Below are 20593 nucleotides of genomic sequence, written 5' to 3' on the forward strand. Positions count from 1 at the left end.
AAGATCCTCCATGATACCCTTGATAGCCGCAACATTTGGTTCTGTTCTGTTCTTCTGGGCATCCTTCTTAACTATGTATAGTTGCATATCGCGGGCTAACCTACGGCGCATTTGAGAAATCTCACGTTGTAGTCTTTCACATAGTCGATCAACATTATCAGGATCTTCCTTTTGGATCTCAACAGAACGTGTTTTTGGCACCTTAAGTTGATTTTCCCGACTTAAGGTTTCTAGTTGAACCCGCTCTATAAATAGTGCGGGCCACTTCAGACGAGCAGCGTCAGATAAACCATATCCTGTTTGATTGTCAGATGGCTCCATACATGAACCTCCTTGAACTCGATAATACTAGGACATCAAAAAATGTCGCTTCCCAAACCTATCACGATAACCACAAGCATAATCTAAAACAGGTATTGTTGTTTCGCCTTCAGCATCGCCACATCCCCTTCCCCCTTCTCGTCGTGAACTGTCACCCCTTTGCAAGTTCCTACCACCTCTGCGATTTGCACTCCCTCCCATGAATCATGTAGCCATGCTAATTTTTTTAAACAAATGAATGATAATTTCGTAGGGCGAAATGAGTTGTAAGGTTGTGTCTTCACCTTTAGTCATTTATATAGTTGGTTATGAACGGCTTTAGAAAGACACTGAAGAAAAAACCATAGAAAATAAATGCCTCTGTATGACAATCCCACATATACGAACAAGGTATGAGTTGTCACTAGAATGAAAAAACAGAGAAAAACAAATACTGTGAATTCACTGTTGCCATGTGACTTTCTGAATTGACAATCCCACATATATCAATAAAGAACTAAGTTATCACTGTAATCAGAAAACAGAGAAAAGCCATGCCTGTGCACCAAGTCACATGACTTGACAATCCACCTGCATATACCGACAAAATAAGGGCATGCTCACTGTAGGGTAAATCAGTGAATTCACTGTTGCCATGTGACTTTATGAATTGACAATCCCACATATATCAATAAGAGATGAGTTGACACTGTAATCAAAAAATTGAGAAAACCAATACCTGTGCACCAAGTCACATGACTTGGCAAACCATCTGCATATACCGACAAAATAAGGGCATGCTCACTATAAGGTAAATCAATGAAAATTAAAGCGTATGCGCAAAGTCACTGTTGCCATGTGACACTGTCAATGTAGTAAAAAAGGTGAGTGGTGTTAGAAACGCAACTTGAATTTCTTGGAACATAACTCACTTGCATGTTCGATATGACAACTCAGTGACTACTCATTGTAACGAGGGATGTAAGAAAAACTGAAAAACTGACTTTATAAGTCACTGCATGTTGACAAGTCACGAACTAGTATAGCATTTTATCTTCTATCCTCCTCCATTTGATTTTATGATTGAATTTCAAATTTCTTCAAAACACCATATTTCAGACCTCGATATCGTAACTTCGAAGTGACTACTCACCGTATGAAAGAAGTACGCATGTGTACGAAGTTTATTGTGCCCATGTAAAATTCACCAATTCGTAGGGGGATTAATTTATTGACCATGTTCAATGTCACTGCATCACTGCATCAAATAGATGATCCGTATTATAGAGTTATTTTGAAATGAATATTATAATTACATTTTTTAAAAGAGTTTGTCAAACTTAAAATTTTGTTTGCTTGTATAAATTAAAAATAATTTTTATAAATTTTAAATCCAAAACTTACTTGGTTTTCGAATTTCCAAGAACAGTTTTTTGGAAATTTATTAATCCCCCAACTGGACCAACCACTTGGCTTTGAGGTTGTTTGCCCTGCCCCCAAGTTTAGTTTTCTGTCAACCCCACATTCCTTACTAGAGTCATCATTTTGACGGGACTACCAAGAATTGAAAGGCGACTCTTGCTTCTTTCCTGATGGAGATTGAAATTCTTTACGTAAAGGATCACTATTTGAGGAGCCCCAGTTAAGGGAAGCTTTTGATTGAGCTACCTGTTCTGTTTTCTGTGTTGTTGAAGGCGATAGTTCGTTTGTCTGAACTTTATTAGTCCCCCAACTGGACCAACCACTTGTTTTTGGATAATGTTTGTCCAGCCCCCAAGTTTAGTTTTGTGCCAACCCCCCATTCCTTATTAGAGTCATCATTTTTACTGGACTTCCAGGAATTGGAAGGTGACTCTTTCTTCTTACCCGATGGAGATTGAAATTCTTTACGTAGAGGTCACTATTTGAGGAGCCCTTGTTGAGGGAAAATTTTGACTGAACTACCTGTTCTGTGAGAACCCGAATATAAAAATTAAGTAAATAATTAAATAATAATAATATTATAATCTGTAATATTTTGGTGGTCAATCCTAAAGTGCAAATTAAATATTTGGAAGGTCTTTTAATTAATTTTTAAGCCTAGTATGCAGACAAGAATAACACTGACTTAAATCAACACATAGTTAATTTCAAATTAAATTGGTCAAACTTCTCTAATTAAATTAAATAAAATATGTAAGATGAAAAATGAAATTAAATTTCTAAACGGATTTGAATTTTGCTTAAAACCTTCATATATGCATTGAGTAGTAAATAAAAGTTGAAGTGACAACTCGTATAAAGTTGATACATAGTTGTTCAGGTCATAAAAGTTGACGTGACAACTCTGATGCATAGTTGTTTACAATAATTTCAAACATACAGCTACCATGTGTAATGGCTTTATAATGCTTATACAAATTCGTAACGAATCTTGACATGTGTACTTATAAATGTAGTTATTTCATAAACTTCAAGTTCATATAACAAATAGTTGAAATACATCCGTAAGTTAGATGAACAACAACATTGTCTTACACTCCAGTAACAAAGATACGACACAACATATAAACTGAGAGGGTAATTTATATGAAAATTGGGCCGAGCTGGGCCGTTATGGGCCTCAGTGCGAAGGGCTGAGTAAAAAGGGCATAAAGTTACTCCGGTCTTGAAGAGGTTTAAAGTTACTCCGGTCTTGAAGAGGTTTAAAGTTACTCCGGTCTTAAAAAGGTTTAAAGTTACTCCGGTCCCAAGGAGGTTAGCTCGGTTACCATACTAAAACTTATACCGGTTATGGCGCAGTATGGTTAGCTCGGTCTAAACCTTGCTAAAAGTTAGCTCGGTTTAGACTTACCACGGTTTGTACAGGAGGAACTGAGGTAAGGGTAGTAAAAGGACGAACCGAACTAAGGATAGTTCGGTCTGTTCTACGGCTAAGCATAGCCATGCGTACCTCGGCCACATTGGAGTCCGACCATGGTAAAACCATCTCACTTGGTTTAAACAGTGAGGGGGGTGTTGAAGGATAAGCATTATCTTTCAGGAGTATGAATCCTATGAGGACTCTACATGGAGGAGTAAGAGTCCTACTTGGATTGTGCCACACGGAACCTATAAAAGCTCACAAACATCACCTACGGAGAGGTAACACAACTTTGATTCCTGAATTCACAGAGTTTTTGTGTCTATTGTCTATTGTGCTGACTTAGGCATCGGAGAGGTTTCCGGCACACACCCGCCGGCAAGCTCACGTTTGTGTTCACAGGTGGCAAAGCGACGACGTTTTGAGGAGCGCAAGCTTGATCAACAGGATCATACGAGTAGAATTATTTCGTGCTTGTACAATTGGCGCCGTCTGTGGAAAGTCAGACTAGAACAAAACCTCTTGATCAAGCTTTTCCTCTTTAGAAGCGATGGCACACAACGAAGATTTGTCGCAATCCGCCATCGACGGACAAACACCAGAGGGGGTGCAAGGTGTGAAGGCCTACCTTCTATCCCTCCCATGGCGGACTTGGAGCCACAGCGGCAAAATCCCAGGAGGGATGCAAAGGGGAGAAGGCGGACTAACAGCCCCCGTCACTCTTATTCACAAAGTCCTGACAGACAAAGGCGAAGGATTGATCCTCAAGTTTTGGAGGACCGTGTAAAGGAGCAGGATGAATTAATACGACGGATGGCGGCAGACATGGAGATTATGAAACGCCAGATGAAGGGAAAATGAGTGGCTACAGGAGAGGGGCGCAAAAACAAGACGCCTCCTCGCCGCTCAGAAGACCGCGGAAGGCATTCCACACCATCACAAACAGAGAGTAGAAGCCTCAGGACAGGCGATACTCAGTCCAGAACCTCCAGAACTCGTTACTCCAAGTCTGAGAGAACGAGATCATTGAGGTCTTACACTGAGGGAAGTACCTATCGACCCTCGCACTCGCACCAAACATCGTCCAAGCAGACGGAGTTGCCAAGATCATTCGATTTGCGAATCATGCTGGAAGAAAAGGCACGATGGAAGGAGGATACTAGGGCGTGCAACCCTCACAGGGTATCTGCCCTTCAGCGGTTGGCTCCTCGGACGCATGGAAGCATCGAGGTCGGAATGCCGTTACCATGCCCTGCCTACGAACCAACGGACAAAGCATTAGCAAGGCTGCAGACCTCGCCGTTCGTTCTGGCAATTGAAAGCGCGCCCCTACCTTCAGGCTTCCTTCAGCCCAAATTCACCACGTACGAGGGGAAGACGGACCCCTACATACACCTAAGCCACTTCCGCCAGGTTATGGCAGTATATCGGCGAAACGAGGCTTTGATGTGCATCCTCTTCCCATCAAGCCTTGGAGACCTAGGCTTGACTTGGTTCGAAAAACTTCCAGAAGGCAGCATTGCCTCCTGGGCACAATTGGCAGAGGCGTTCGTCACAAGGTTCAGAACGAACACCAAAAGCCCGGTGGAAATAGACAAGTTACTCTCCATCGACATGGGCGAAAAGGAGACACTACGATCCTACAATAGTCGCTACTGGGAGACATTCAACCAAATTGGGGACTGCCCCACCAATCTCGCCATTGCACAATACAAAAGAGGCCTTCCATTCAGGAACAGACTAAGGGACTTAATCACCATGACACCGCCCCTCACCATGGAGGCCTTGATGGAAAGAGTGCATCAGCACATCAGGGTGGAAGAGGATGGCGCCCGTGCCAAAACAAAATTTGGCACGACCACAGTACCAGATAAAAAGACTGCAGCAAAGATCAACACGGTAGAACGTCCAAACAAAAACGGACGAGGCAGGCGAGACCACGGTGAGGACCAGGATAAAAGATGGCTGAGAGCCCGCACTGCCATAACCACGGTATTCAAGAAATCGATCTACCAGATTCTGAGCAAAATACGTGATGAACCTTTCGTCAGATGGCCAACTAAGCTAGGAGAAGCACAGAAAGACTACGACGAAAGATCACGATGCACCTTCCACAAAGAAAAGGGGCACCGTACTGAAAATTGCATGCCATTGAGACAGCACCTAGAGGAGTTGATGGCAGCTGGTCACCTGGATAAATACATTGAAGGAGGGACGCAACCAGCCCCCCAGGACCACAATAACCCCAATGGAATGCCAATTGACGCCCCACCTCAAGGAGTAATCAATGTGATACATGGAGTATTAGAACCCGAGCGTGTATGCGAGCTCAGAGGGTCGATCAAGAAGGCTGAGTACTTAAGGGAGGTACTAAGTGCCCAACCTATCATCAAAAAGGGGAGAACAGAGGCCAAGAACGTTATGTCTTTTTGAGACAAAGATATGGAAAGAATATATTGCCCTCACAACGATGCACTGGTCGTTACCCTCCGCATCAAGGACTACGACATCAAACGAATTCTGATAGACCAAGGTAGCTCGTGTGAGATAATGTACTACGACACCTTCAAACAACTAAAATTGGAGGACAAAGACCTGGCACCAGCTGTATCCCCCCTGATCAGATTCAACTCAATGCCAGAATGGTCAGTCGGCAAAATTATCCTGCCAGTCAGGGCAGGGAGCGTGACAAAACAAGTGGAATTTTGGGTGTTGAAGGTCTTTTTCACTTACAACATAATCTTGGGAACAACATGGCTCCATGCCATGAAATCAGTAGCATCATCCTACCATCAAGTAATGCGGTTCCCTAACGATGTCGGGGTAATTGAAGAGGTCTTTGGAGACCAGATTATGTCCAAACAATGCTTTGTCACGGTTAATGGTAGCCGCGCTGCCAAGGGATATGTTCATTCGGTGGAAGAACCTGAGAGCAACGAACTGTTCGTAGATGTCAACAAAGCAGCTGATCAAAAAGCGGTGGAAGACTTAGTAGAGGTAAGAATAGATGAAAAGAACCCGGATAAGTTCTTTTTGCTCGGTTCGTCGCTGTCCAGCACTGAGAGATTAAAGGTCTTGGAATTCTTGACCTCTAACATCGAAGTGTTCGCCTGGACACCCTACGACATGCCAGGCATTGATCCAAACTTCATCTGTCACCAACTCAATGTCCACCCATCCGCCAGACCAATCATTCAGCGCACTCGCAGATCGGCACTCCACCACGCCAAGATAGTGGCGGAAGAAGTGGGAAATCTGCTAGAGGCAGGAGCTATCAGAGAGGTGCACTATCCCAGATGGATTTCCAACACAGTCATGGTGCCAAAAAAGAATGGCAAATGACGTGTCTGCGTCGACTATAAGACAGTCAACAAAGCATGCCCAAAGGACAGCTTCCCCCTACCACGGATAGATCAATTGGTAGACCTAACAGCGGGGCACAACCGGCTTAGCTTTCTGGATGCATACAGAGGTTACCATCAGATCGCCATGTACAAACCAGACCAGGAGGTCACGTCCTTTACAACTCCAAGAGGACTGTATTGCTACAAGGTCATGCCCTTTGGCCTAAAGAACGCAGGGGCAACATTCCAGAGAATGGTCACCAAGATGTTTGAGCCGTTGTTAGGCAGAATAATGGAGGCTTACATCGATGACATGGTGGTCAAGAGCAAGGATGAGAATGACCATCTAAGGGACCTAGGTGAAATGTTCCAGATTCTGAAGAAGCACAAGTTGCGCCTTAATGCATCCAAGTGCACGTTCGGTGTTGGATCTGGAAAATTCCTGGGCTTCCTAGTGACCAATCGGGGTATTGAGGCAGACCCCTCCCAGATCAAAGCAATTCAGGATCTGGAGAGGCCTAACTCAGTAAAACAAGTGCAGCATCTCACCGGCATGGCAGCTGCACTCAACAGATTCATTAGCCGGTCGTCAGACAGACTACGACCATTTTTTCAAGTATTAAAAGCCAAGTTCGAGTGGGACGAAGAATGCGACCGCGCACTGGAAAACTTGAAAGAATACATGTCTTCTCCACCATTGCTTGTCACCCCAAAACCTGGAGAAGAACTCTTCCTGTACCTGGCAGTCTCCCAGCACGCAATTAGCGCAGTGTTGGTCCGTGCGGAAGGAATCCAACATCTGCCCATCTATTATGTCAGCAAGACATTGCTGGGTGCTGAAACAAGGTATTTGCCACTGGAAAAACTGGCCTTAGCCTTAATGATGGCATCAAGGAAGTTGTCGCACTACTTTCATGCCCACACCATAGTTGTCCTCACAGCTTTTCCATTAAAAGCTCTGTTTGAAAGAGTGAACTTTTCTGGGAGAATCTTGAAGTGGGCAGTAGAGTTGGGACAATTCGACATCAAGTTCCAATCCAAAACCGCGATAAAGGCCCAAGCTTTGGCAGACTTTGTCGCAGAATTTACCCCAAGAAGTCATCATATCTGCCCAATCGACCTGACTGACACAACTGAACTAGGGATAGAAGTTGACGTTGGAATAGCGCAACCCCTGGTGCAGGATACTCAGTCAGACCCTATGGCAGACCAGAGTAAAGGCAGCAAGGAAGAAGCGAACCAAGCTACACCAAGCCAAGACTCACCAACAAATAAAGACTTGGTACCATCAGATAGCGAGGGGCAAACAGCAAGCATGGACCTTGAAGAAAACACCAGCAACATTCTTGACCCCACGACATCATCTGACCCCTCCACATGCTGGAAGTTGTTCGTTGGAGAGATGTGGAAGCTCTTTGTGGATGGAGCATCCAACCGGTATGGTGCAGGACTTGGCATAGTCCTCATCTCACCAGACGGCCTGGTTGTGGAGCAAGCAATCAACCCTGGCTTCCCAGCATCAAACAACGAAGCAGAGTATGAAGCACTTCTTGCAGGACTCAAATCAGCATTCTACATGAAGGCCACCAAACTAATGGTCTACAGCGACTCACAACTGGTGGTAAACCAAATTTCTGGCGACTATGAAGCAAAGGATGACATGATGGCCAAGTACCAAGAATTGGTCAGAACAGAGATCAAGAAATTTGAAGTAGTAAGAATAGAACAGATTGGCAGGGAGGAAAACAGCAGAGCAGACGAACTAGCAGGCTTTGCGTCAATGGCAGATACATCCATCCCTCACCCACTACTAATTGACTACCTACCGAGACCAAGCATTGAGGACCCCGAAGTAGAAGAGGTATGTTGCGCCGAATTAGGCCCCTCATGGATGGATCCCATCATACTGTTCTTAAAAGACGGCGTCTTACTGGAAGACAAGAAAGAAGCCAACAAAATTCGAGCAAAGTCGCAGCGATTTTGGCTCTCCCCATCTATGGCATTATACAAAAAGTCATTCTCAGGACCTTATCTAAAGTGTGTCCACCCCAGCAAAGTAGAAGCATTCTTGTTCGAAATACATGAAGGCGTGTGCGGAAGCCACCAAGGAGGAAGGTCGTTAGCTTACAGAGCCATTTCGCAAGGATACCGGTGGCCATACATGCAAGCAGACTCGGAGAAGTATGTAAAGAAGTGCGAGAAATGTCAGAAGTTCGCACACTAAATACATCAGCCGGCCAGAGAACTCCTACCATTGACCAGCCCATGGCCCTTTGTAATGTAGGGCTTGGACATAGTAGGACCACTTCCAACAGCGCCCGAAAACAGGAAATTCTTTCTCGCAGCAACAGACTACTTCACAAAATGGGTGGAAGCAGAAGCATTAGCATCAATCAAGGAAAAAGATGTGAAGAAGTTCGTCTGGTAGAATATCATTACTCGATTCGGCATACCTAAAGCCCTAATATCTGACAACAGCACTCAGTTTGATGGCAGAATCTTTAGAGGCTTTTGTGAAGAATACAAGATAGAGTTCTACAATTCTACACCGGCATATCCTCAAGCAAATGGCCAAGCAGAAGCATCAAACAAGGTTGTCTTGGATGGACTGAAGAAAAGGTTAGAAAAGGCAAAAGGCAAGTGGGCGGAGGAACTTCCTCATATTTTATGGGCTTACCGCACCACACCTCGACGATCAACAAGAGAAACACCATTCTCCTTAGCCTACGGCATGGAAGCAGTAATCCTACTGGAAGTTGGCCTCCCCACAATTAGAAGCGAAAATTTTGATCCAAACTTGAATGGAGAAGCCATAGCATTGGAGCTCGACCTCGCCAAAGAAAAAAGAAAAAGAGCACTGGTTCACATTGTCTCATACTAACAAGAGTTATCCAGGAAATACAACAAAACAGTGCATTCAAGGCAATTCAAGATCGGAGATTGGGTGCTGCGCAAAGTGATGGGAAACACCTTGGTACTAGGAGATGGCAAATTAGGACCTAATTGGGAAGGACCCTACAAAGTAGTCGGATTAGCTGGCAAGGGGGCATACCACTTAGAAGATGAGGACGGCAAAGCAATTCCCAGGCCATGGAACACTGCCAATCTCAAACTATTTTATTTTTAGCTTTTCTTTAAAATACTTGTAATTTTCTTTTTTCCCCAATAAAACAAGTAGTTTTCTTCTCAAACATAAGTGTTTTATTCTGTAAAAATTATTTTAGTGTGTTAGGGGCATTGAAAACATGGTTGGCTGGAAAAACCAACACCCCTCCTAAGCCCAGGATAAGGATCCAGGCTGCAGGACGTTTGGTCGGAAACAACCAAACACTTTACTCTAGGATTGGCAGGAAAAACCAATCTAGAGGTTGGCTGGAAAAACCAACACCCCTCATAAGCCCAGGATAAGGATCCAGGCTGTAGGACGTTTGGTCAGAACAACCAAACACTTTACTCTAGGTTGGCTGGAAAAACCAACACCCCTCCTAAGCCCAGGATAAGGATCCAGGCTGCAGGACGTTTGGTCAGAATAACCAAACATTTTATTCTAAATTGGCAGAAATAACCAATTTAGAGTTTGGTTGGATTAAACCAACTATCAGTACTCTTTAGCCGAAGTAAAGACATCGGCTAAAGAGTGGTCGGCTGGATTAAACCAACTCTTTGTACTCTTTAGCCGAAGTAAAGACATCGGCTAAAGAGTGGTTGGCTGGACTAAACCAACTCTTGGTACTCTTTAGCCGCGGTAAGGATATCGGCTAAAGAGTGGTTGGCTGGATTAAACCAACTCTTTGTACTCTTTAGCCGAAGTAAAGACATCGGCTAAAGAGTGGTTGGTTGGATTAAACCAACTCTTAGTACTCTTTAGTTGAAGTAAAGACATCAGCTAAAGAGTGGTTGGCTGGACTAAACCAACTCTTGGTACTCTTCAGCCGAAGTAAGGACATCGGCTAAAGAGTGGTTGGCTGGACTAAACCAACTCTTGGTACTCTTCAGCCGAAGTAAGGACATCGGCTAAAGAGTGGTTGGCAGGTATACTCATAGTTGCAATAGTTAAAACCGGGATGAATTATCTTGGCAAAAGAATACATTACTTCATTCAAACTACAATAAAAAATAAATAGAGCAGCAAACCGAGATAACAGTCAGAGCAATAGAAGATTTTTTCATTAGCAAAGTTTAAAGCAAATACAAGGGAGGGGCCCCAACCCGGTTACAAACTTTTTTTCCAACAAAAGAAAGAAAGTATAGAATCAGTTGAACAAATCATCAAGATCAGCATCAATGTCAACACGAAGACCAGTTTCAGACGTAGATCAGTCTCGGTTGGGAGCTCGGTGTCTATTGGAGGCACGGTTTCAGTCGTCAGGTCTTCAACCGTTGGCTCCAACCAAGCTGATTGATCGTTGGCTTGATCATTGACGACCGGGGTATTATTGGTCTCGGTGTCTTCATCATCATCTGAACCTTGTAGAAACTGTTGTTGAACGGATGCAGCGTACTCCGCCAGTGAGCTCGGTACGAAGTACTGAGGAGGATTGTAGACCTCGGTCTCAGGTTCACAACCGAGCTGCACCACGGCTGCCCTCTAAACGCATTTAAAGAAAAGGTCGTTAGCGGCCTCACATTGTCACATGTAGAGGGCCTCCCCCTCTTTGAAACCTACAGCATTCACATCATCCGCCTTCTTTTTTAGCTCGGCGATCTCTGTATTTTTCTTTCCTTCGAGCTTGGCCAGCTCAGGCAGGTACTAGTCCTTCATCACGGTCAGGGCCTTTTGTTTGTCAGCATTAGCCGAGGTAACTAGTCCGGTTAGACGGGTTACTTCGGCCTCTAGATCGGCTGTCCTCTGTTGGGAGTCTTTTAGCTCGGTGGTTTTTGCTTCAACTTCGGCTATGGCTTGCCTTGCTGTTTTACGAAGCTCCAACACACGTTTGTGCGCAATTTGACTATTTTGCATGGCCTGAAAAAGAATACAAAGAAACTAATGACAAAACCGAATAGAAAGTTGGAAAAATTAGAGAGACAAGAGGAGCTACTGACCAGGATCATTGATTTTGTTGCCGATCGGATGGCCTTGAGCTCGGTCAACTGCTTGTGATGCTCCATGTCAGGGGGCAGACATACGCTCTTAGCCAGGTTGAAGGCCAGCATATGGTCTTTGTCAGCCACCACAGAGTCAGTATCACAAATAGCACGGTTTTGGAAAGTCATTCTTGGAGACCATTTGGAGGAGCTAGCTCGGTCGGCACACTCTGATTGCGGACTTGGTGGAGGGCTTGGTGGAAGACTGACTTCATCTTCATCAGCAAGGCGTTGCTCGGTTTGGGTAGTCCGGGCGCGCTTGCTTGGGCGTGATGAAGAGGGTTGTTGAGATGGAAGGGCCACCACGGTTTCCTGAATTTGGTTCGGTGGTGGTACCTTGGCTCAGTTTGTTTCGGTGAGAAGGGCCCTTACTCTGTTCCTTTTGGTCATCTCTTGTTCAGTAGTCAAAGGGCTAAGATTTATCTAGGGCAAAGTGGGGTCTGGTTCAGGGGCGTCCTCTAGCAAAAAGTCTGTTACTCTGGCTTTGCGTCGGCTGCTATATCGGTATGTCGGCTCAAAATCCAGAAGCTTGGCCCAACTTCTTTCAGGGTATCGTAGTGCGGCGCGAAGTGTGTCTAGGTTGGGGTAACTGTATAATGACTTAAGGTGGGCTGAATCTGCATAAAGAAAACAACTGTTAGTTCGGTTCAGAAATAGGAAACTGAAATAAAAGAGAAGCAGCCAAAAAAACCGAAGTAATTATACCGGGGGTTCCTTTCTTCCAATTTATACTACGGCCAGGAATCTGGGCTTGGTGATCTTCAAAATTCCCAAATACCCAGAAGAAGTCATCGTCGTTCAAGTCTTTATCCGGTGTGTTCTTTATTATTTTCTCTCGGCGACGTATTCTAAGATAATAAACCCAGCCATCTTCTTTCGAACCTATGGTGTATTGATGGAAGATCTCAGCTAGACCGAGGTTAATGCCAGCACGGCGGTTTAGTTCGGCTATACCATTTATTATACAGTATGAGTTTGTGGAAAGCTGGGTTGGGCAAATTCTGGTTTGCCTAAGGAATTCACAAAGCAAGGGTTGCATAGGAAATCTTAGTCCGGTTTCTACTATGGACAGAAGGGTGAAGGGTACAAAACCTTGGTTCCCTCATGGAGTAATATCTTGCTAGGCTAAGGTGAGGTGGACATCGTCAGGGATGTTGTACTCCCTTCGGAATTCGGTCAAACCACCAGGTGTCTCTACTAAGAATCTATACTTCCCTATTTATGTCTTAAGTTATAAATAAATTAAAGCCGAGTGTTAGATCGGTTGAAGTTTTGTGCTGAGTAGCTCGGTTGAGCGCTCAAAGGAGTGCCTGGGCAACCTAAGTCTGCAAAAGTGAAAAAAAAGAGAACAAAGGTGTTAAGCACAGATCGTTGGACCGTGCTAAAGAGAAATAAAGGCAAGATACATCAAGTCCTAGCCCAGCTATGTGAAACGCTACGTGTCTTAGCACGGTTTGTGCAAAATGCTTTGTTTTCCCGATTTAGGCAAGGTACTCAATAGTTCGGTATGTTCAAAGGCATTTGCTATCTCGATTTGAGTAAGGGATTTATTATCTCGGTTTGCGCAAGGATTTGTTAGCCCGATTGAGCCTCTGGGGACAGCGTCCTCAGTTCGGTTTGAACTAAGAATGCTAGTTTAGCCCCAAGTTACAGCTCGGTCATGGACAAGGCTTTCAAGCACACTACTGTATAGACCTCGCGGTTCAATATCTCGGTTAAAAAGAAGGTTTTGTTAGACTGGTTGAGCTTCTAGGGGCATCTTTCTTAGTTCGGTCTAAAAATTAAGAATGCTGGTTTAGCCCCGAGACATAGCTCGGTCGGAATTAAGGTTTCCCAATACACTATTGTACAACCCTAGTCCGGTTCATTAGCTCGGTTAAGGAGAGTATTGTACTTTGGCTTGTTGAGACTAATGGGGTAGCATGAAGTATTAGTTCGGTTGAATAGTCTGCCTAATTCAGCTTTAACTACAAACAACTTTCTAGTCTGGTTGCATCATGACTTTGGATCGAAAACCAGTGTTCTACAGGATATTACATGTATTCGAGTGTTTTATTGCTAAGTTTTTCCAGAAGTATACAAATCAAGTAGAAAGAAAGTGTTTCTCAAAAACACAAACCTAAAGCTGTGGATTAAACAAATGCGAAAAACAAGGAAAGCAAGGCAGGTTTGAGTAGCTTACCAGGACAAGAGAAGATGGGAGAAACGACAGCAAAACCACGAAGCTTCTTCGAATACAGATTAAAGAACTCAGCAAGCTCAGAAGCTCAGGAACGAGAGGGAGAGAAGAGGAAGTGAATAGTGCAGTGTTTGATCCAAATAAAGAGTTTTTGTTTTGATGCAAGGGACAAAGGCGGGAACTGTTCAAATTACGCGAGGTACGAGGGCGGCGTGACAGCTGCCTTTAGCCAATCAGAGTGTGCCACGTGTCATTGAAATGAGAATCGATTCAGTCACTGTGATTGAAGGGACGTTTTGACCGGACAAGCTGAGCCTGGTATGGAATTTAGTTCGGCTGGAAAGGCTTAAGAGTTTTAGCTCAGCTGGAAAGACTAAAGGGGTTTAGTTCGGTTGAAAAGGCTGAAACTTTTTTAGCTCGGCTGGGGACAGGTAATCCCTATCATGCTTTGCAGATGGAATTAAGGGGCAATTGAGAGCGTAATTTATATGAAAATTGGGCCGAGCTGGGCCGTTATGGGCCTTAGTGCGAAGGGCTGAGTAAAAAGGGCATAAAGTTACTCCGGTCTTGAAGAGGTTTAAAGTTACTTCGGTCTTGAAGAGGTTTAAAGTTACTCCGGTCCTAAGGAGGTTAGCTCGGTTACCATACTAAAACTTATACCGGTTATGGCGCAGTATGGTTAGCTCGGTCTAAACCTTGCTAAAAGTTAGCTCGGTTTAGACTTACCACAGTTTGGACAGGAAGAACTGAGGTAAGGGCAGTAAAAGGACGAACCGAACTAAGGATAGTTCGGTCTGTTCTACGACTAAGCATAGCCATGCGTACCTCGGCCACATTGGAGTCCGACCATGGTAAAACCATCTCACTTGGTTTAAACAGTGAGGGGGGTATTGAAGGATAAGCATTATCTTTCAGGAGTATGAATCCTAGGAGGACTCTACATGGAGGAGTAAGAGTCCTACTTGGATTGTGCCACATAGAACCTATAAAAGCTCACAAACATCACCTATGGAGAGGTAACATAACTTTGATTCCTGAATTCACAGAGCTTTTGTGTCTATTGTCTTGTGACAACCCACATTTCATGTCCTAGTCATGCTTGCATGCATTTATATGTTTTGCCATGTTAAGTTGCTGTAACAATCCATATTCATGTTGTAGTCATGTTCATGTTCATTTATATAGCTTTGTCTTGCTAAGTTTGCATCCATGAATCTTGTCTTGCCTTGTTTTGTGGTTATGTGATTTGTCTAAGTGTTGTGTGCTTGCTTTGCTCCTTCCTTGATGTTAAGCCTAAGTTATGTTAGCCGAAGTCATGCCAAGCCTAGGTTATGTTACGCCTAGATCATTCCAAGCCGAGGTCATCTTCAGTCTGAAAGTATCTTGGAACCCCTTTGTTTGACCTCCACCTTCGCCCTGGCATATTAGCCGAGATGTCATTATCTAGGCCGAGGTGTGAATCACCAAGGCCGAGATGTGTATCATCTAGACCAAGATGTCACCTTTGTACCTAAGTGATCTTGTCCTGGAGTGGTATGACGTAGACCAAGGTGTGGCACATCTAGGCCAAGGTGTGGCACAGCTTAGTCAAGAGTTGTCCTTCCTAGCCGAGGTCATTGTCACCTTAGTTGCCGAAGCCTTATCCTTAGCCGATGTCACCATTTGCCGGAGTGCCATTCCGAGTAGCTTGTTAGATACACTTTGTCATAGTGTTGTCTTGTCAACCTATCACCTTTTTGAAGAGAACCAACCAGCCGTTGCCACGTGTCCGAGCTGAGTGTTAAGTCAGTCGATGGAGAGAGGAAACCCATCATTTTGTTGTTTGCTTGTTTTGAAGAAGAGAGAGAAGCTCTAGAAGAGGGAGAAGACTTCTTGAGAGAGAGTGGATTTCTAAGCTTGATTCCTTGAGGTCAAACCGTTAGATTCGTGTTCTAAGGTTAGATTCGTAATCTGCTCTTGTCGTTCTTTATGTTTATGCTATTGCATTGCATGATTGAATATGATTTGTAAGCTATGCATTGTTTTGAAGTTCGGTTTTAGAAAGAGAAAATAGCATTCATGTGTTCTTCAAGAAAAGTCATGTTTTGATCCGAAAGCTCTTGCCTAAATTCATGTTTTTGTGTTTGTTTTCACATGACTTTCAAGTATGGGTACCCAGGTCCATGTTTTCGAACTCATAGCATGAAATCCCAGATTTTGCAAATAAAGGAGTTATGATTTTAGCATTCATGTTCTTTATAATCTTCATGTTCATGTTCTTCATGTTCTTCATGGGTGGAACCCAGATCTCCAGACCTCACTTCCCGAGGTGAAGTCGCCGAGATCACTCTTACCTAGGCCTCACACTTAGGCCAAGGATCGTATCTCACCTTGGCCTACCTTGCATGATCACTTACATCTTTAGGTTGCCTTGTGTGCACCTCGGCATGCAGCCGCATGCCGAAGCCTAGGTAGCCACACCTCGGCCAGAAGGTGTGGGACCTCGGCAAAGACCTGGTTGGTACCCAGCATGTCTTCCTGACATGTAAAACAGTGTTTTGACTTCCAGCATGTTTTCCCAAGATCATTTGCATGCACGTGAGATCTGTTTTGAGAAGTATGTTCAGTGTACTTGCCATGTGTTTGTAGGACTTGGACCTTGCCTTGATCCCCACATCCCAAGAACTACTGCGAGTGGTATTTTTAATAAAGTTATGTTCTTAAGGTTTTGATAAAGCTTTGCCTTGTTTTGATAAAAGTATTTGTTAAGCATGAATGATATCCCTATTTTATGTATCAAGTATAAGCTTTGTTTTGAATGACAAGTTATCAAGTAAGTTTTGTTTTGATGATCTTCTCGGATAGTCCCTTGTGCTGAAGGACTCTAAACTTTCGCAGCACTAAGTATAAAAGGATACGGTCCTTTCTTGGAAAGACTACTGTGTTAAAGCGGGCTACGGGCCTAAGTAACACAAGTCTCATCGTGTTAAAGCGGGCTACGGGCCTAAGTAACACAAGTCTCATCGTGTTAAAAAGGGCTACGAGCCTAAGTAACCGAAGTCTCATCATGTTAAAAAGGGCTACGGGCCTAAGTAACACGAGCTCCATAGTGTTAAAGCAGGCTATGGGCCTAAGTAACACGAGCTCCATAGTGCTAAAGCGGGCTACGGGCTCTTGCTTGGTCTTGTTTTGCCACTGGCGGTTTACCGCGTGGGTCTTGTAAGTAAGTAAGTAAGTTTTGAAGGACCAAGGTTATGCCGAGGTTATGTTATAAGATTTGACGCATGTTAAGTATGTAAGTTTTGTAAGATCAAGTTTGATGAACAAGATTTATCTCATGTTTTGTACAAGCTATGATAAGTATGATTTTGACAAAGATATATATATGTATTGTTTTGACAAGGACCTCGGGAATCATTCATTTAACCCCTTTATTACTTGTACCATTCACTGAGTATCCAAGCTCACCCTCCCTATGTATATATGTAGGTAACAAGCAAGAAGTCGGCTACACCGAGATGTGTGTTTTGTATGCATGTTATGTCGGCTTTGAGGATGTCGGCAATCTGAAGATTATGTATTCTTGATTTGTATTTCATGTATCATGTTTATGTCGGCTTGAGAAGCCTTTTGCCAAGATGTAATATGTATTTTTGCACTTTATATCTATTGTATTTAAGTTGTAAAGCTATGTAAAGATGTATGCCATTTCATTCGACTTATGCACTGCTCTTATGGACCACTTGTATTTTGAATTATTGCTTCCGCATTTGTGAGTCCCCAATTATTATACTCTGATTGTGTGTGAATTTTGGAAGTTGGCCTTCGGTAATTACGGATTACTGGCCATCACGGCACCAAACTACTAGGGGCGGTTTGGGGTCGTGACATGTCTATTGTACTGACTTAGGCATCGGAGGGGTTTCCGGCACACACCCGCCGGCAAGCTCACGTTTGTGTTCTCAGGTGGCAAAGCGACGACGTTTCGAGGAGCGCAAGCTTGATCAACAGGATCATACGAGTAGAATTATTTCGTGCTCGTACACAAACATATATGAAAGATAAAGGTGTTTGATTTCTCATTCCTCATCTGACATGTAGTAGTCAGAGAGATATTTTTCATTGTTTAAGACATTATTTCGCTCAATCACTGTCAAATCTCTATTGCTTGCTTCTGCCATTTCGGTGGCTAGTTGAAGCATGAAATGTCGACATCTCCGCATCAACATTTTGTTGTTCTCCTTCTTAATTCTGCTAACTGCTTTTTTATAGTCACTCACATTTCGTCTAGCCATGGTCAATGAATGACGATGAGGTACCAGTGTCCCAAAGTTACGTAGATCATTAAACAATCCTTTTTGCTCCGTTACCCTGAACGTCCATTCTGCTCAGATACCAGCATAATAACCTTCGGACTCGAATACTTTTCGCTCTTGTAGTCATAAGTAAATGGAGGTAGTAGCCACACTTTTGGATTTTTTTGATGGCGTGAACTTCCTACACCTCTTGAAGACATTGTTCATAAAATAAAAAAATTAATAATAATAGTAATTGTAGATATATTACTATTGTTATGACTTGAACAAATATCATACTGGGGGTAGCGCTATTTATAGACATCATACTGAGGGTTAACTAGAGATGACCTCGTGACGATAATTGAGTTGGGGCACTATGGAAAAAGTGATACCCGCTATATTATTGTATCTTATTCATTTCATGCAATCATGAGTACCCGTGACTTTGTGTACCTGTGATGTAGTCACGGACGTGGTTGTCAGATAAAATTATAATTATAGGTCGTCCTTTTCACAATGCAATCCCTTCATGTTGGAGCAGTGAGTTGTCAAATTAATCAGTAATGCAGTGAGTTGTCACATCGCCACATTGAACTATTTTTTCATGCTTGCTTTTTTAATACAGTAAGTAGTCACTTCGAACTGACGACTTCAGTACAAATTGGTGTTTTTAAAAAATTATAAATTAAATCATAAAATGAAACAACGGCTTTAATTTTCTTTGTTTTAAAGTAACATTGTTCATAAACAACTATGAAACAGAGTGCAAGTAAATACACAACCTTCCAACTCACTTCGACCTACAAAACTATCGTTGATTTTTTCACCAAAACAATGTTCAAAACACAAACAAAACAAAATAATAAAATGGCCACCTAATATGTAAAGAAGATTGGCACTGCAGCCTATATTTTATTTTATTTTCACTTAATGAAACTTCACAGGCATCCCCTTTTCTCCTCTTTGCATTTTCTGCTTGTTTTTGTATTCGGTAAATTACACTTCACTCCTTTATATAATTGTTTATCAACACTATTGCCATATGGTCGTATTAATGTGACTTAGATTAATTCTGAAATGTGAGGAAAAAACAAAGCATCTAAGTCGCGCTGTACAAAGTCACATGCATCACTACATGTGAGGAAAAAAGTCACAAAGTATATAATTTACAAAGTCAGAAAGTCACATGCATCACTGGATCACTGAATCACTGCATTAAGTCACATGCATCACTGTATCACTGCACGTCACATGCATCACTACATCACTGCACAAACTCACATACATCACTGCATCTGAGGAAAAAAAGACACATGCATCACTGCATTGCTACAGAAAGTCACATAGCATCTGAGGAAAAAACAAAACATACAATTTATTACGTCTGTTAAAGTCTTTGCATCACTGATTAATGTTAGATGCATTACATTAATACAGGCCACAAATAAATTAAATTATATTTGTAAGCGAAAAAATTAAATTAAATTTCTAAGCGGATTTGAACTTTGCTTAAAAGTCGAAATTAAATTGCTTAAATTTCAGATATGTACTGAGAAGTAAATAAAAGTCGAAGTGACAATTCCTATAAAGTTGGGGCATAGTTATTCAGGTCATAAAAATAGACGTGACAACTCTGATGCGTAGTTGTTTACAATAAGTTCAAACATACACCTACTATGTGTATATGTGGTATAAATATTGCATCATACGACAACAAAAGTTTTATAGCTATTTCAAGCGATATCATCATGAGATATATGGTGGTTGATCTATATTCAGCAATGGCTTATTGGGTTGCAGATGGAGATGAATTTCAATACCCATTGAATCCAAATTTGTGTTACTCACATGCCGCCGTCAATACCATGAGAGCTAAGTGGGAATTTCGCATGACTCGAGCAAACGTTCTCGTTGAGCTATGTCGTGAAGTTAATCTTAAATTTCCTCGCCGGTTATCCATGCGTATGCCAACTGACACTCCACAATTGTTACAAAGGGCATTGCATCGTATTTGCGACGAAGTTAATCGCATGACCCAACGTTTGCAAAGGTTCGGACTAATGAAGACCGCAAATAAGCGTGCCGAAGATGGGTTAATGGATGATGCATACCAGTACTTCACCTGGAGCATGGATGTTATGTATGAATCTGATATTGAGATGTCAGATGATAATGAATGAAACTGTTTGGATGAATGACCAAACCATTTATCTTGTAATGGATTTATAATGCTTATCCACGACTTATCCATGAAGGGAGAAATTTCAATAGTTCTTGTAATACTACAAATAACAAATACCTTTGCTTTCTCTTCGTTATTATTATTCTGAAGAACGCTACTTGAACTAGGCTTTCATGATTTCATGCATTATTGAAGAGGAACACCAATTTTGGTGTCATGAATCTGAAGCCTGACTTACAAAAATTTTTATATTTTTCCTAAAATGACCATAACTTGTTAAATAATCTATTATTTTAACTTATATCAAATTGTAATTATGGGTAAAATCATAAATTACCAACTCAGTAAATAGCTTCCACGTTTCCACTTCCCACATTTTGGAAA

The sequence above is a fragment of the Camellia sinensis genome, chromosome 2 (assembly GCF_055761805.1).
Source record: "Camellia sinensis isolate YWXY chromosome 2, ASM5576180v1, whole genome shotgun sequence".
In the NCBI taxonomy this organism is placed as follows: domain Eukaryota; kingdom Viridiplantae; phylum Streptophyta; class Magnoliopsida; order Ericales; family Theaceae; genus Camellia; species Camellia sinensis.